The sequence below is a fragment of the Macaca mulatta genome, chromosome 6 (genome assembly GCF_049350105.2).
Source record: "Macaca mulatta isolate MMU2019108-1 chromosome 6, T2T-MMU8v2.0, whole genome shotgun sequence".
Classification (NCBI taxonomy): domain Eukaryota; kingdom Metazoa; phylum Chordata; class Mammalia; order Primates; family Cercopithecidae; genus Macaca; species Macaca mulatta.
In genome coordinates, this window is record NC_133411.1 from 165,062,758 (window position 1) to 165,082,042 (window position 19,285).

Below are 19,285 nucleotides of genomic sequence, written 5' to 3' on the forward strand. Positions count from 1 at the left end.
TTTATGCTCACCTCAGGTGGACACATTCTTACCTAAATAAGCACACATGTGGCTATTTTTCTGTGGATCTTTTTTTATTTTTGGAGTAAGTGAAAGTTACTTGGTTGCTATAGAATAAGTAGAATTATTTCCCCATGCCAGATTAATGGCATTCAGAAAGTTGCTTGTGATTTTTTAAGTTTATCTTGGTTTAAGTTAGTATAGTGGAGTATGGAACTCAGCTAATATACTTTGTGTGTGTGTGTGTGTGTGTGTGTGTGTGTGTGGTGATCATGGCCTCCGTACTTGGTAGGAGCGTGACTGAATCTACCGAATAGTTTATTCTCCTATTTTGTCAACCCCAGTCAGACAAAAATGTCTAGTTTTTATATTTTAATATGACAGAGTCAATTCTAAGGACAAGGTGCCTCAAGTTATTGGCTTACAGGCTTTGTTCAAATAGCAATATACTATAGATATGAAGAATGGGAAAAAATAGGTTAGGAATATCTCTAAGGAAAACCTTATGCCATTTTTTTATATGCTAGGAGATTAAAAATGTTGAAAAGACAACAAAAGCATTTCTTTCTATCCCATAGGAAGCTCTGTTCCATTTTTGAAATCCTAATTTCTATCTAGTTTCAGTATCTTAGGTATTTGTGATTTTTTTTTTTTTTTAAGAAAATGTTGTGTGCTGCTTTGTTTACTTTCAGAAGGAGGTAAAGAGCTCATAGGTTTATCATTCAATATAAAATAATAATTATTCTGACTGACTTCTCAGAACTTCAGAAGTCTGAGTGCTTTTTAAAATACTCTGTTGCAGGCTCTAAAAGACTCTAACAATGTGTTTTATAATCACAGCTGAAAAATTGTTGGTAAATTGTGATTTTTTTTGTAGTTTAAATATCTCTGAAAAATATTCTTTCTCTTTCAATACCTATTCCATTTTTTCTTTTTTCTTTTTCTTTTTTCTTTTTTTTTTTTTTGAGAGGGAGTCTCGCTCTGTCGCCCAGGCTGGAGTGCAGTGGCGCGATCTCGGCTCACTGCAAGCTCCGCCTCCCGGGTTCACGCCATTCTCCTGCCTCAGCCTCCCGAGTAGCTGGGACTACAGGCGCCCGCCACCACGCCTGGCTAATTTTTTGTATTTTTAGTAGAGACGGGGTTTCACCGTGGTCTCAATCTCCTGACCTTGTGATCCGTCCGCCTCGGTCTCCCAAAGTGCTGGGATTACAGGCGTGAGCCACCGTGCCTGGCCCCATTTTCTCTTTATCTGCCTTCAGTTTTAGAAAATTACAAGGTGACAAATTGTCAGAGATTAAGATTTTTAAAAGACATAGAGACTTCTAGATTTTCTCTAAACAAGAATACATACTTCAAGGAGATATTTGAATGCCAGCTCTAAAACAAACAAAAGCAAATTAAGGTAATTTTTAATTTTTATTTTATTTATTTTATTTATTTTTATTTTTTGAGATGGAGTCTTGTTCTGTTGCCCAGGCTGGAGTGCAGTGGCATGATCTCGGCTCACTGCAACCTCCACCTCCCAGGTTCAAGCAATTCTCCTGCCTCAGTGTCCCAAGTAGCTGGGACTACAGGTACATGCCACCATGCCCAGCTAATTTTTGTATTTTTAGTAGAGACGGGGTTTCACCATGTTGGCCAAGAGGATCTCGATCTCTTAATCTCGTGTTCCACCCGCCTAGGCCTCCCAAAGTGCTGGGATTACAGGCGTGAGCCACTGGGCGCGGCCCAATTTTTTATTTTTAAAAAATTTTTCTGGTGAGACTTGTGTGCTGGGATCAAGGTAAATCTTTTCTAAATGGTAGAGATATTAATATTTAAAATGGAATATACCTTGATGATCTGAAAAGTGACTTTTGGATTTATCTTACTGAGCTAGAGAAATTGCAAATGTAAGCCTGGGAAAACATGGGCACAGCAACTCAAGTTGTTACTTGATTATACAGTTCTCCTGAGGGTACTGTGCATCTAGGGAGCTATTTGTTTGTTTGTTTAATGAGCTATATTAAGAGATAATTTATATGCAGTGTACTGCCTCTATTTAAAGTTTACAATTCTATTAGTTTTGACAAACGTATACCCACATGAAACTACCATTACCTTTGAGATATAGAAAAATTTCGTTACCCCCAAAAGAGTCCTTAAGTCTTTTTTGCAGTCCATTCCCTCCTTTCTAAACAGTCTCCCAGTCCTACAAAACCAGTGATCTAATTTTTGTCGCTGTAGACTTGTTAGGCAGGGTAGTCTTATAAATGCCCAGTTTTTGTTTAATGGAGGGCATTGACCAATTTGACAAGATACAGAGAAAATGATTTTTTTTTTTAAATCACTTAGAGGCATTAAGGATGAGGACTTAATCCATGGGATTTCATCCAATGTACGTTTAAAATATAAGAAGTCAAGATGCATTTAATACTGTTCACCTACTAAACATAATAGTGTAGCCTAATCTACATCTTAAGTGTGTTCAGAACACTGATGTTAGCCTACAGTTTGGTGGAATGATCTAACAGAAAGCCAATTTTATAATAAAATATGCAATATCTCATGTAATTTATTGAATAACATACTGTGAAAAACTGTGCTTGTGTGGGTATTTGAAGTACTGTTTCTACTGAATGCATGTGGCTTTTGCACCACCCTAAAGTGAAAAAAAAAAAATCATAAGTTGAATCATTGTAAGTCGGGGACTGTCTGTCTACCCTTTGTCTAACTAAATCGTAACTAAAGAGAATGCTGTTTTGATAATGCTTCAAGTGCATCAACATGGAGAGAGATTTATAAGAAAACAGCCTGATCTGTTCTAATGTCAGTTAATCATGCATGCCAAATGCTTAAAATTCTTTGTGCTTTCAGAACAGGACTATATGAATATAAGAATGCTCACAACAAATCTCTTTTACAAATTCGAGTTATGGGTCTTTATACATATGCATCTCAGGTTAATTTTCTTTTATTTGTTCTGCATATTACACATGCTTTCAATGTAATTTTATGTTATGGATAAATGATAAATCTTACCCATTGTGTCTTAGTTTTCCCCTTCTACAGAATGATAGCATTCTGATGGAGGTGGAGGTTGCTCACTGCAACCTCTGCCTCCTGGATTCAAGTGATTCTCCTGCCTCAGCCTCCCAACTAGCTGGGATTACAGGCATGGGCCACCGTGCCTAGCTAATTTTTGTATTTTTAGTAGAGACAGGGTTGGCCAGGCTGGTCTCAGACTCCTGATCTCAGGTGATCCACCCTCCTCAGCCTCAGAAAGTGCTGATATTACAGGTGTGAGCCACTACGCCCAGCCTGAATTTATTAATGATTGTCAACATATGTTGTTTGAGATTTTAGCAGTGTCTACAATTTTACGCTAATAGTTTCCTAATAGGTCCAATGCATAGTCACTGTTTTCAGAAATAAATCAGAAATAAATACTGTAATCATGATCAAAGGTCGGTCTTAGGCTAATAAATGACCATCTCAGAATCAAAATAGGAAAAATGACTGTTGACATGTGACTGACAATATTGTTTTCTGCTTTCATCATTGCTTCCTTTTGGTGCTATTTTTAGCATACACATCTAAGCATGTGTTTTATAGACATTCAGGGAAGTAAATATTTACTATTAACATTTTGTGTGTACTTTTGCACTATATGCATATAGTTTTTTTTTTTTTTAACAAAAATGGTTTTCTATCTGTGCTGTTTGGTTTTTAAAAAATCTTACATCCTGGTATCGTATTTAAAAACAATGAGTACAGCTACATGCAATTTTTCATGGCTATATAAAATCCCATTATATGGTTGTACCACAAATATTTATTCATTTATGTATTGCAAGATATTTTGATTATTTCCTTTTTGCTATTAAAAAAGTTTCAATAATTCTTATTGTATGTACATAGTTGTATATGTACTGAGTTTGATATTTTAAAATATCACTTTAAGAAAATCTTAGGGTCAAATGATGTGTGTATGATAACGCTTTCAATGCATATTCACCAATAGCCCTCCATCTAGATTGTGTAATATATTCCCTTCTCCTAACCCCAATGAATAAGTTATGATTTTCCAATTTTTTTTTTTTCTTTTGAGACCAATTCTTACTCTATTGCCCAGGCTGGAGTGCAGTGGTGTGATCTCGGCTCCCTGGAACCTCCGTCTCTGGGTGTCAAGCGATTCTTCTGCCTCAGCCTCCCCAGTAGTTGGAATTGCAAGTACCTGCCACCATGCCCAGCTAATTTTTGTAGTTTTAGTAAAGACGGGGTTTCACCATGTTCAGGTTGGTCTCAAACTCCTCAGCTCAAGTGATCCACCCACTGGGCCTCCCAAAGTGTTGGGATTACAGGCGTGAGCCACAACGCCTAGTCCCAGCTTTTATTTATAATACTGCAGTTGGTGAAACGTGCAAACCTATAAAAAAAATACAAGAGGATATATTCTTCAGAGATGTGGTGAAGGAAATATTTATAGTATTCTACTTGGAACTGAAGTTAAAAGTTGTAGTTTTTGAGGCAACCTCCTTGCCACATGATCTTTAAAGGGAAACTTAAAGATAATGTGCCTCAGTTTTCACCTCTATGGATATATTCTGGGCACAAAAAGTATTTTCTATTAATTGTTAAAACTCTTAACAAACTGCAATAGCATTTCCTTAGTCTGATCACAAATATATACAAAAATTGCTAAGAAATTACAGCAAACCATAATACTTAATGGTGAACTACCGAAAGCTTTTACTCTAAGATAGGGAATGAGATAAGGATGCCACCTATCTCATTCAAACATTGTGCTATTGATCATAGCCAGTACAATAAAGCAATAAATTAAAATAAAAAAACATAAGAACTCAAAAAATAAACAAATTTATCAGTATTCACAGCATAATTGTGTAGATTAAAAAAAAAGTAAAACTCTGTAGGCAAATTCCTATAACAAGTAATTTTGGTAAAAAATCAATATATGCTCCAGCTAGAAATATTTAGAAAATGAAAATTTAAAATATTATTTATAATAATGGAGGGGCCAGGGAAAAACTTACCCCCTATCCTCCAAAGATTCACTGAAAATGGACTGTCAAAAGTCCGATTAATAGATTAATAGGAGGAAAAGGCATACAAAATTTATGTTAACATGTTTGTGCACATGGGGACCATACACAAATTATGAGACTTGAGGAGGGGCTAGATGATTGAGACTTAAATACTCTCTTCATAAGGAAGAGATGTATGGATTTGGGAAGCACACATTTTTGAATGATTCTCTTTGGAAGCTGGGTGGGACAAGTTAAGGGGAAGGCGAGGGGTAGAACTACACAAGAGCAAAGGTAATCTGTTAGAATAAATTGAAAATTTGTCTGGATATGGTGATGACTCTGTCTCTTCTCTGCTGTTTGTTCTTTCCAGGTTAATTGATGAGATTCCTAGGGAGAGGGTCTTAAGACAAATGCATTTCTTTTGAAAAGAAGCTTTCTTAGATAAAGAAATTCCAGAGTTTCTCTCAGTGCTTTGGGAAAGAGGATCAGAGAGTTAGGGAGGTGGGGAAAGGACAGAGAGAAACCTTGATTCTGAAGCTTATTTCTGAGGCCTTTCATTTTAAAAGCACTCAGCATGCCAAAGCACCATATTTTGGAGAATTGTTTTCTGCACCCCAAAAATAGCATCAGAAAACATCTAATAATTAGCAATACAACTAAGGAAAGAGATATATAATCTCAGTGCTGAAAAATACAAAATATTACTGAGAGAGATTAAGGAAGACCTAAATAAATGGAAGGCTATACCATGTTCATGGTTTAAAAAACTTGCTATCATTAACATACTAATTTTCAAATTGACCCATAGATTTTTCAAATAAAAACAAATCTGAATTTATGTAAAGAGAGACTTTATTCAAAGGGATTGTTAAACTAAGGAGAAGAGGACAATTACAATAGAATGAGGGGTACTATTACAACAGGGGGAACCCCCCATCCTAACATTTGCAACCATCTTAAAGGTAAGGCTTTTCTTTTTATAGCGATGTACAGTAAACAAGACTAGAAAGGACCAGGTTTGGGGCAGTAGGGCTGGCAGTTAAGGTGAGCAAGGTGATGTGATTAGATAATTGTTCAGGGATTTTTTTCCTTTTATAAGTCAGATAATTCTTGGAGGGGCCCTTCATTTGGCATGCAATGCTTGTTTAACCATTAGAGCAAGTCAGCGATTAAGGGGCTGGAGGAAGGAGAGAAGCCAGACTCAAGTTTAGTTAAATCCAGTTAGCAGATATTTCATCCAGATTAATCACTAAGTGCTAAGAGTTTAGCTAATCATTTATGAGGCAAAGAATGGGAATTTGGAGGATCTGTGACAGAGTATGTCATACATAAACAAGGAAGGCATCTGGGAGTCTTATCTAAGTCATATGCGAGAGGGTTGTTCTTTGCACTAAGCAATTTCCTGGAACTCAAGAGATGGAAGAGATTTCTTGACCTTTGCTATTTTCTAGGAGCACAGGGCTTAGGTAAAATTAACATTGTCAGATTCAATGCAGTCCTTCACTCAAATCCCAAGAGATACGTTTGTGGAAATTGACATACCGATTCTAAACTTTATATGGAAATGCAGAGCCAGGAATAGTCAAGGCAATCATGAAGAAAAAAACGAATCTGGAAGACTTAACATTGTAAGATATCAAGACCTTTTATAAAGCTATAGCAATTAAGATTAGAGTTTGGCTAGCACAGGAACAGAACAGAGAATAAGCTGGGCTGGGCATGGTGACTCATGTCTGTAATCCCAGCACTGTGGGAGGCCAAGGTGGGTGGATCACTTGAGTCCAGGAGTATGAGACCAGCCTTGGTGATGTGATGAAACCTCATCTCTACAAAAAATCCAAAAATTATCCAGACATCATGGCACAGACCTATAGTCCCAGCTACTTCGGAGGCTGGGGTGGTAAGATCACTTGAGCCCAGTATGGGGAGGCAGAGGTTGCAGTGAGCTGAGATTATGCCACTGCACTCCAGCCTGGGTGATAGAGTGAGGTCCTTCTCAAAAAAACAAAAAAACAAAACAAAAAAGAAAAAAAAAAAAAGAAAAGAACAAGTTAGGGAATCCTGAAACTTATCCGTTCATATGTGGTCACCTGGTTAATGACTGGTAGAATTATTAAGTTATGGTCTCAATTCTTCATCCCTTTTTGTGTCAGTGCCCATTTACAATGTGACTTTGCAGTTTCTCCCACTAAAGGGTCAGAGTCTCTTTCTTTTGATTCTGAGTTTGGCCATGTGGTTTGCCTTAGCCAGTGAGGTGTTAGCAAATGTAACACATGCAGTGATGCAAGAACACTTGCAGCACATTTTCACTTTTGCCTTTTTCTCTCTCTTGGCCATCACTATGAGGATACACCTTCCTCTTCCTCCTCCTCTGGAGTTTCATCACATTTTTAATTAAATCTGTAACCACATGTGATTTTTAAAGTAATTAGTATAGGCCAGGCATGGTGGCTCATGCCTGTAATCCCAGCACATTGGGAGGCTGAGGTGGCTGGATCACTTGAGGTCAGGAGTTTGAGACCAGCCTGGCCAAAACAGTGAAATCCCATCTCTACCAAAATTACAAAAATTAGTCGGGTATGGTGCTGGAGAAAGATATGTGGAGCAGTCATGTTACCCCAGTTGTCCCAGCTAAGACCATTGTCCTAGAGGTGGAAAAATGGAGTGTCTGAAAAGACTTAGGTAGATTTCAAAGCAGCCAAACATTTGAAGAATTAAAGAGGCAAATGGTTCCTAGAAAAACAAAAAGTTGAAAATAGGATGAGATTGAAATCACAGTACCCCACTTGGCTTAGTAGTGAACAATATTTACCTAGTCATAATAATACCATAATAATTATTATTACTAATATTATCTTTTTTGAGACAGAGTCTCGCTTTGTCGCCCAGACTGGAGTGCAGTGGTATGATCTTGGTTTACTGTAGCTGTCGCCTCCAGGGTTAAAGCGATACTCGTGCCTCAGCCTCCTAAGTAACTAGGATTACAGGCATGCACCACTATACCTGGCTAATTTTTGTATTTTTAGTAGAGACAAGGTTTCACTGTATTGACGAGAGTGGGCTCAAACTCCTGGCCTCAAGTGATCTCCCCACCTTGACCTCCCAAACCGCTGGGATTACAGGCATGAGCCACAGCACTCGGCCCGTAATAATTATCTTAAAAGCCACATACAACTACAGATTTAATTTAAAATGTGATGGAACTCTATCAAGAGGAAGTGGGAGAGAAAGTAAGTGGGGGTGGCAGAGTGGCTGGTGATAGTCCTCATCTTCCATAGTAGCAAGTCAGTGGATGATAGCTAACTATGAAAAATCAAGAGCAGTAATATAATCATGTTAATTGGAAATACAACAGCAAATACAGATGTACCTCAGCTTTCAGTAGGGTTATATCTTGACAAACACATAAAAAACTGAAAATACTGTAAGTTGAAATGTATTTAAGATTCCTAACCTGCCAAACATCATAGTTTAGCCTAGCCTACTGTAAGCACCCTCAGAATACTTACAGTAGTCTACAGATGGCCAAAATCGTCTAACACAAAGCCTGTTTTATAATAAAGTGTTGAATATCTCGTGTAATTCATTGAATACCATAGTGAAAGTGAAAAACATGATAGTGTGGGTACTCGAAGTATGGTTTCTGCTGAATGCCTAACGCTTTCACACCATTAGAAAGTCAAAAAATCCTGTTGAACCATCATAAGACGGTGACCATCTGTCCTAAAAGCCACAACTAAAAGAGCTGAAAATGTTATCCTGTGAAGTGGGGATCTGAGGAAGGCTGACAAGCAGCCAGTTGTTTTTTTTTTTTTTCATTGTAAGCCTTTGTATTAGCTTTTGGATTGTTAAATGTATGCAAATAGTACTTGGATAAAATATTTTTTAAAATAGTTTAAATAAGACGCTGTCTCAGTCTGTACCTTCTCAAACTCCTGATATTGTAATATGCCCTCACATTTTTATTGATTGCCTCTTTCTTGTCCTGTCTCAAATTTATGGGACTTCTTAAAACACCTAAAGTAAGGAGTGTATTTCTTAATGAGGCACAATTGATTCAATACAATTGATTTAATACAAATATAAATAATATCACCGGTTCCAAAGGTCACCCTACCCTCACCTCCTTATTCCCTCCTGCTCTGCTAGTTTGATGGAGCAAGAGTTCATTCATTTTGCTTCTCAGCAGAAGACAAGAACCATGCCAAGATAAGGGCACAGGTGAAATAGTGAGGACCACCAGCCTAAGAGGAGCCATTTATATCAAATGTAACTAAATGACCCAGTGCTGCTTGCTGTTGCCCTGAAGCTGAGATTGGGTCTTGCATATTATTTATTTGGAGCAGCAAATTATAAAAACAATAATCTCACAAAGTAGACTGGGTTTAAGATGGCTATTCCAATATGCAATATTCCTATGCCTCATTATGAGCCTTAGAACCACCATTCAAGGAACAATGATTCCTTATGGATACTCACTTTTTACATTTCTTTCCTTTTAAGTCAGTCTCTGAGTTATTTGAATTCTAAAAATAATTGAAATGTTTGTGTTTTGGTTCTAAATGTTCCTTCAGTGGTGATGGTCAGGCAGTAAAATGCCTGGCTTTGTTATACTGTGTGCATTTCTCTTTCCTTTATTTTTGTTTTAATCCTCTCTATCCCCCTCCTTTTTTCAACTATGAATTGATTACCATCTTTTTCCCTTGATAAGAAATGAAAGACGACAGTTAGTTGTCTGATATGTACAAATTAACTTGAAGTTAAGGATAATCTGGCATCTGACTTTCCCCAAGGAAACCTTGCCAGAAACAGCGTGATTTATTTTTAACAATTTTCACAAAAGCCCTCTCTTGTGGGACCTCAACAAATGTCACTTCTGTTGTGAGACTTTTAAAAACAGTGGACTGTAATTTTTACAAACCCATAAATATGGCGCTCTCTCTCTCTCTTTCTACATATATAATAATGGAGAAAAACACATATATATCCAAGAAAAATAAAAAGTTGAAAATAGGATGAGATTGAAATCACAGTACCCCACTTGGCTTAGTAGTGAACAATATTTACCTAGTCATAATAATACCATAATAATTATTTTATTTAATAATAATTATACAATAATAATAATTAATAGTAATTATTATTACTAATGTTATCTTTTTTGAGACAGGGTCTCGCTTTGTCTCCCAGACTGGAGTGCAGTGGTATGATCTCGGTTTACTGCAGCCGTCGCCTCCAGGGTTAAAGTGATACTCATGCCTCAGCCTCCTGAGTAGCTATATATATATTTATATATATATATATACACACACACACACACACACATATATATATATATATATATATTTCAAAAAGGAATGTAGAAGCAAGGAACATAGAAGGGCATGGTCATATATATATATGGTCATATATATATATATATATATACGGAGAGAGAAAGAGAGGGCCATGTCTCCCATGTGCTTTCTTTACTGTGTTCATACTTGCTCTGTTTCAGAACTTATTCAGGACTTGGGGTACTTTTGATCTGTACCAAACATCTGTGATTGGAATAACTAACTATGCTGGAAGCATTCTGTATTAAATTATTCTAATTGGCCACTTCGATTACTAGTGTCATTAGAGGACTTTCCTGGCAAAAAATACCTGTTTCCAACTTCGTGAGATTTCCTCTGATTTATTGATTTACAAAAACCTGTTGAACCCCTCTTATACCAGGACCTGAACTAAGGAGTGGATTATAATCAAGAGAAACATTCTGTTGCAAAGTGAAGGTAACATATTAATATAAACATGGGGTGACTTCTATACTGAGTTCTACCGTATTGAGGTTGTGACTAGTGGGTAGATGGGGGTGAAAATGCACTGGTTGTAATCTGTCGATGTTGACATCTACTATGATAATGTTGTTGCCATATGGTCTGTTGTCCTTTGAAGATACCACTGAATCATCGTTCATCCCTACAGTTCAAGTACAGCTTTCTCTCATATCTTCTAAAACCACTTTAAGATACATGAGATCATTCTCCTCCTCAAATATTAGTTTAAGAAAGCATCTATGGTACTCCTAAGACTTTATCTGGTTTTATGCGACTTTTGGGCAAATAGGTGATTGTGTTGCTCCTGAGGCATGCTCTGCTTGGCTGCTTAATGCTCTCTCTACTTACATACACGACCGTATACAGCTATGAGTTTTTCCTGGAGTTATGCTGCTTTCTTGGGCTCTAGCCTGGAATTGATATTCTCTGCTCTCCTGTGTCTCCAAGGTAATCTGAACTTGTCACATCTGAACTTGTTTCAAGGCTCCCTTTTTTCATGACCCGGAAATCTCTGTTCACTCCTTGCCTCCCCTTTACTTTTCCTCCCAATAAGGAAGTTTTATCCAGTTTGGTATGTGAAGTATGGGAATCAGCCAGATAGCTCTGGCTTTTACTCATCCACAGTTTTCAAAAGTCAATGGCCTTTACTCATGAGTAATATTTGTTCTCTCCCAGGAGAATGTACTAAGTTTTTGAAACTCAAAAGTCAAGAATCTACCTCTTTTTCTCTTTTCATGTTTTTTTTTTCTTTTTCCTCTCTAGAAGCAAGGAACATAGAAGGGCATGGTCAGTATTTTAATGAGGGAAAGGGGTAATGGGTGAAAGGCTTAATAAGGGTATTTCAAAATATTTAATCTTACTGATTAGTTCTACACAAAACCCAATATAGACAGGATAATAGAGATAATCATAAACAAATTTAAGTGACCACAGCAGAGAGGAAGAAGATACTTCATTCTAGGGTGTCTGAAGATGGCTTCATGGAGGACATGGAATTCTGCTTTGATAATGGTGAATGAATATGATGTCAATAGGATAATGGGAAATGGATATGATTTTAATAGAAGGTTTTTTTTTTGATGGAGGAGGGACTGAAAAGGCTTTCTCAGTAAAGAGAATTGCTGAACAAAGATAAGCCATTTGAGAGGATCTAGGATGTGCAGGAAAACAGTTTTCTTTTGGCTAGAATGTTAAAAGCATTCTGAATAGACATATAATCTCTAGCCCTCTAGAGGCTTCTGGATTTGAATCTTGAGTCTGACCTTACTAACAGTGTGACCTGGGGTGAATTACTTAACCTTTCTGTGCCGCAGTTTCCTCATATGTAAACACAAATACTGATAGTACCTGTGGCATGATGTATGAGGGTTAGGTGGTTATAAATGTTAAGGTACTTACAACAGTATCTGGGGCTTAGAAAACACTGTTAGCTGCTGTTATAATCTTGTTAGGGAGAAGAGGGGAAAGCTAAGCTATAGAAAGGGTAGGAACGACCTTGAATGAGATGAGGATGGAACTGGCCAGAGATGATGTAGTGAAAATTCATCTTGGCAAAACTGCTTAATTTAAATCAGTGATTTTCCAACAAAATTCTGTGTAAGAACGACAAAGAAGCTCATTAGAAATGGAATTCCCAGGCTGCTATCTTCTCCCAGTGATTGTGATCCAGTAGGCGCAAGTTATGGTAAGAAATATGTGTTCTTAACAGTGAGGATTCTAAAAGCTAAGATTCGGGCGAGGCAGTGAGGTGCCTAGGGTGCAGAAGTCAAGGAGGCCCTCATGTTTGGGGTCATGCTAGTGCAGGGGGGCCTGAGAGTGAGTGCTTCCTTATATTTTATGCCCCAGATGCCTTATTAGCCTTGCCCTGGTCTGAGCTTTGAGATTCTGATGCTTGTGAGGGAAGAAACTCATTCATTCTTTCACTCATTAGACATATTTCCAGAGCACCTGCTGTGTGCCTGGCATTATTCCAGGTACTTGGCATACATCATTAAAAGCAACTGACAATGATCTTGCCCTTGTGGAGCTCGTATTTTAGTGGGACAGACAAAAAATAATAAACCTAAGGTGATAAATACTGTGAGAAAAATAAAAGTAGAGCAGGATAAAGGTAGTGGCTAATACTCAAGATGCTTTGTTTTAAAGGAGGTCTCAGGCTAGTTCTAAGAGAATAATCTCCAGGACCTATTCAAATGTAGCAAGAGTGGTGACCTGGAACCTCCTGTGTTGTAAAAGGATTCTGAAAGCCCTTCCTTCCTCAGCAGGAAGCATGTTACATGGGCCATTGGTAGTGTCTAGTGTTGGGGCTCAGAGACCAATATCCACAAAATATCACATTTTGACATCTGAAGAAGCCCCAGTGTCTCTCTGACCACCCTACCCCCCAACACACATACACACAATCCCTCTCTACAAGCACAAGATGAAACGGAAGTTCCTTTATCTGCCTAAGATCCAGACCCACCGAAGAGAACAATTGTATTTTCCCCTCCCTCTAAGTCTGAGAGTGTAACCACATCTGAACAGACCCTTTCACAAATTAATATACAAATTAATCTCTGATCCATTCATTCTGCCTAGTAATTCCCTCCACAAAATTCCTCTTCTCCCCAACCCTATAACCTGTTTTGCTAGGATGGTGTATACGCTTCTGTACCCTGTTGTGGAGTGGGTAATCACTTGTGGTTTTCCCTGTGTACACGTTAAATAAATGTGTGTGCCTTTTCTCCAATTAATCTGACTTTTAGGAGTTGATTTTTTCAGTGAATCCTCAGAGGGCCAGGGGAAGCTTTCCCTTGATTCTACACCATCATGGGTTCAGCCAGGAAGAGGAGGCTTATAATTTCCTTCTCTTTGCCTCCTTCAACATCCAACAAACCTAACACGTTACCTCTTTCGGCGCCTGCCATTAATGCAGCTATGGAGAGTACGTGCCAGTGACACAGATGTTCTGTTTTTTGGAGGCTGAAAACCTCTGGTGGTTGAAAATGATTCTGTGAGGAAAATCTAAAGGCAAATTGATGGCAAAATGTCACTGAAATGAAAAAGCAGACTGTAATGCTAGAAAAAAATTAGTGAAAACTGATAATTCTATGATCTCCTTAGTATTTGTCATGCACAAATGTCATGGAATTTTAGAACTGGAAGGGGACCTTAGTGATCATCTAACAAAGCAGATATGAAATGAGAGTTAGGAAATGATGAGTATAAAGATCATTTAATTAAGAAAATCTCTTTTGTAAAAAGAGTGATAAAGGGAGAGAGCCTCTATTATTAAAAACAGGGGACCTTGGCCAAAGGCTTGTTCATCAGAACACATGGCAATTAGATATTTAAAGACAGAAAGTGGAGGAGGCTAAGGGCGTGAGAGGACAAGAATAAATCAGGAAAATAAATGAGGCTAAAAAAAGACATAAAGCATTGAACTTTCAAAGTCTGTTAGATTGTATTTTGTGCTGTTGCTGATGTGCAAACAGAACATGTCATTGAGAACAGGGCATATTAAAGTGCCTTGTGACAGAAAATTATTTTGAACACTACATTAAGTAAATGAGTGACAATTAAAGACTACTGATTCTGAGGTTGGAAGCACTGGGGAAAAGCATTAGAGGATACCACATTCTCATTTATTCAGTGGATATTCATTGGGTAGCAACTAGGTTTCCCTTGAAAGATGTTGACAAAAATAGAGCCAGATCTGCAATCTGGATAAACCTGTCTCTGGTTGGCTTCCTATTTAATATTTCTGAAAGACCTATGTATGGGCGTTTCATTGCACTCTGCTACCTAGACTGGAATTGGGTGTGTACAGCATTCCATGGGCTGACTAGTTCAGTTAGCCTATCTAAATGGTCACATGGATCTGGAAAGTTTTTTATTATGATGTAAATCTGCTCCAATAGTAGCAGCAAGTTGTAAGTCCATACTCAGGCTCAGCCAGAAAGAATACTATTATCAAGAAAATCATCTAAAGTGTACTTGGGACCTAGTTGGTGCTTACTAAATATTTACTAAATAATTCAAGAACTAGTGGCCCATCTACCATGTATTTCAGACAGATTCCCCACCACCAAAAAAGCATCTGCCCGGAAGAATGTCTATCAAACTGTTAATAGTTGTTAATTTGTTTGGAAGGAAATATAGTAATAAGGGGCTTGCATGAAGAACAAAGAGGGGCTTTTAAGTTTTGCCCTATGTAATTTATTGACATCTACTTAGGGTAAATAAAAACTTCTCCAAATCAATAATATCTGCTATTATTCCTCCTGTGTACCTGGCATAATTCCAGGTGCTTGGCATACATTAGTGAATAAAATGGACAAAAATATCTACTCTTGTGGAGATTGTATTTTAACAGAGGAGACAAAAAATAATAATCGTAATTACTAAGTAAGTTGTATATTATGTTAGAAGGTGACATATACCTTTTAATAGGAATAAAGCTAGAGCAGGAAAATGGTGGTAGTTTCCACTTCAAGGTACCCTATTTTAAAGAAGGACCCATGCCAGCTCTAAGAGTTTTCTTCTGCACCAACTGAAATTCACTGGGAGTAGTTACCTGCTATTAACTTCTTTAGAATTTAAAATCTTATAAAATTAGCTTCTGAGAAAATTTTCTAGAAATAATACCACTTTAAATATATATGATTTGTATACTTTCCATGTAAATAGCATGTAAAAAATAAAAGTTCGTCGATATATGCAATAATCCTATGAATTAGGCAAACATGTCAAAAGGGGAATTTATTTCAATGTAATAGATGGGAGCTAATATCAGGCTATTAAACTGACATTTATTTCAGTGTAATAGATGGGAGTGAAGTGGTGTAAAACTCCTGGTTTTACCGAGTACGTGATATCCAGGATGATAGCACAGTATAACCTGGTTCCTAGTATAATAATTAGAGTTATACCTTACAGAGATGAGAAAAGGAGATAATCATATGACTTAATTGAAGGTTCCAAAGTTGGAGTATTGAAGACATCAAAGTATAATTCCAGTTCCTCGAGTCAAGATGCTAGATTTTTATTGTTAACTTACGGGTGATTGATCACCAAAGGATGGATTTATTGATATCAAACTCAAAAAAGGTAGACGCATTAAAAGGAGTGCCTATCTGTTAATTCATTATGTGACATCTCTCTGCAGTTTCTAGGATGACTCTAAGTTATGTTCAGAATGTTAGGTACGTTGCTGGGTTGAGCTTAAGCCTCCAGGTTTGTAGGATGTTAATTGCATACACCCAATAATTTGTTTTGCATGTCTAGTTCTCTCTTTGTTGCTAGAGTTTCCTTCCCCCTACTACTTATTTCCTTAAGAGAGGACAAGGGAAACAAAACTTTGAGATGTGGGTCATGTCTCTTTTGTTTCTGAGCTTAGTGGCTATACAGGTGCACTGCTAAAGGTAAGAAGTCACAAGTAAAGTTCAAAGAGAGAGACATTCAAGCTGTCAATCTGGATCACAGCTCAGTGGGATGCAACCAGTGGGTCTTGGGGCCCAGTGGGGACCAGCCAATCATTTTCACAGTTCAGCTGCAGGAGTGCTTGGCAGGTAATCAGCAGCCACCAGAGAGGTTTGGGATTCCCTAGTTAAGTTTCATCTGTCTCTCTTCTTCAGAAAACTGTTAAAAACAAAAACAAAACTTTATGTTTTAATACATTCCAAAATGAATCATGATGATTGAGGAAGTTGTCAGGTATATAAATTATTGAATGAGAAGAAACTTTGGAATGATCCAAGGAGAAAAAGACAATAGTCATCTCCATTTTTCCTCTTTTCCCAGAGATTACTATTCTGTAAGAAAGGGAAAATTAGGAGACATCATGAGGGTCTATATTTGGGGCTGTTTCTTCCAAAAGAAATAATCTTATAATCTTCTGATAGTGATGCATTTGGATACTTGATAAATATCCTGGAAGTGATTTATCAGTGAAATTTTAGCATGCTTAATTAATCAGAAAATTCCAATAATGAACACACACAAAATAGTATTCCAGTACATACACACACACACACACACACACACACACACACATACACCACATTTTCTTTATTGAGTAGAACTGGTAATTGTTATGTTAAGCGAAATATGCCAGATACAGAAAGACAACTATCATGTGTTCTCACTCACATGTAAGAGCTAAAAAAAGTTGATCTCAGGGTGATAGAGAGTAGAATGATAGATACCAAAGGCTGGGAAGGGTAGGGGGGTGCAGGAGGGGAATGAAGAGAGGTAAGTTAATGGACACAAACACAGATTGAAGGAATACGTTCTAACGTTTGACAGCAGAGTAGGGTGACTAGTTAACAATGTATTTATACGTTTCAAAATAACTAGAAGGGAGAACTTTAATTGTTCTACAATACAAAGAAATGATAAATTCTCAGTTTTTCATTTGGTGATGGATGCCCTAAGTACCCTGACTTGATTATTACACATTCTATGCATGTAACAAAATATCACATGTATCCCATAAATATGTATAAATATTATGTGTCAGTAAAAAAAAATCTAAAGAAAAAATAATAGGCACATATCTACAAAGGCATTCTGCTGGTTCTGTTAACACAGGAGTGGATGAACTGCTGTAAGAAGCCAGGTGTATATATTTTAGACTTTATGGCCATGTGGTCTGTGTAGCAAGTACTCTGTCATTGTAATATCAACAGTAGACCATATGTAAACTAATAAGTCTGGCTGTGTTCCAATAAAAAGTGATTTATGGACACTGAAATTTTAATTTCATCTAACTTCTACATGTCACAAAATATTATTTTCACTGTTTTTAACCACTTAAAATTGTGAAGATCATTTTTAGCTGTCATGCAGTACTTTGCTGATCACTGTCTAACACAAACTAATCAACACAATCAACTGGTTTTCTTCATATAGTCAAAGACTAATTCTTCAAACATGATTCTGAAGAAGAGCAGCTGGACTCCTGTGCTTCCAGATTCTTTATCTAAGACTTTCTCAAGTCACTGTTGTTCCCACCCTGCTTACTCTCCTCTTAATTTCCAGTCATACAGGAACACGTGCCTTTTCCCTGCTTGCCCTGTGGTGTAGCCAAGTCTATATTTGAACAATTAAACTAGACTTCATTCTTTTGTGCAAGTTTCTTTGTTATTTTGAGATAATAGATAATGTAGCTCACAAGCTAGTTTATGTATCTTCAGTTTAGTAACCTGCAAAAGATGCTTGCCTTTCTCCTGGTCTCTGTGTGGCAGAAAGCACATTCCTTCTGCACACCTCATATGTCCTACCATGCCTACCCTCCTTATGGGCCAGACTCATTAGAGGACAGCTAGGTGAGAGAGTATGATGTGCCCTGGATTAACAGTGTGAGGCCTAGCTTCCACGTCTTGTTACAGGATTCTCCTTTGACTCAAAGGCCAATACCAGAATATCTGCTCCTGTCAGTGCAGGTCTAGCCACCCACTCAGAGAGATGGAACTTCAGTCTTTGATTTGAACAATTAAAAAATGTCATCCTCTGTACCGACTCTGATTCATCAAGAATGCTTTTCTGGAGCCTTATGAATGTGTGTAGATTTTCAAGTTCATGAATAGGTTCCATGGAAATGAGTTCAGAGGTTGATTCTGATGGCTGCGTGAATGGCAGCCCTCATGTTGTTGACATCAAGTCCTGGCCTGCAGCCTCAAGAAACCACTTGTATCAAAAAGTTAAAAGACCAGAGATACTTTCAATTGCAGGTGAGGTCATACAAAATAAAGACAGACCTTCCCCGGAGCATTATAAAATTTAAATTTTTAAATAAACTCTGTCATTAGAAGTAAATTATTTGGGCATTTAATACTGTGTAAAAAGGCTGGGTGCTGTCGCTCATGCCTGTAATCCCAGCACTTTGGGATGATGAGGTGGGAAGATCACTTGAGCCCTTAAGTTCAAGGCCAGTCTGGGCAACATGGCAAAACTCCATCTCTACCACAAAAAATACAAAAATTAGCTGGGCATGGTGGTATACACTTGTAACCCCAGGAATGTGAGAGGCTGAGGTGGGAGGATCTCTTGGGCCTGGGAGGCAGAGGTTGCAGTGAGTGGAGGTCGCTCCACTGCACACCAACCTGAGCGACAGAGCCAGACCCTGTCTCCAAAAAAGAAAAAGAAAAAAGAAAGGAAAAAATACTGTGTAAAAAGGTATATTTAATATGTGGAACTCTGCTACTTTTATTATTGTTGAGAAATTACTAGGCATGTTATGATTTAAATGATATACATTGGGTGGAGAGAAAAACAGTTAAATGTGTTATATTCTATTTTAGGAATTTAAGGTATTTTGCATAGATAAGCTACAGATTAAGTAACAGAATAACAAAACCAATAATTAGAATTTGAATTGATTAATATACCTTAAGCTAATTAATATTTTAATATAATTTACTAGTAATATAATACCTTAAATTGATTAATACT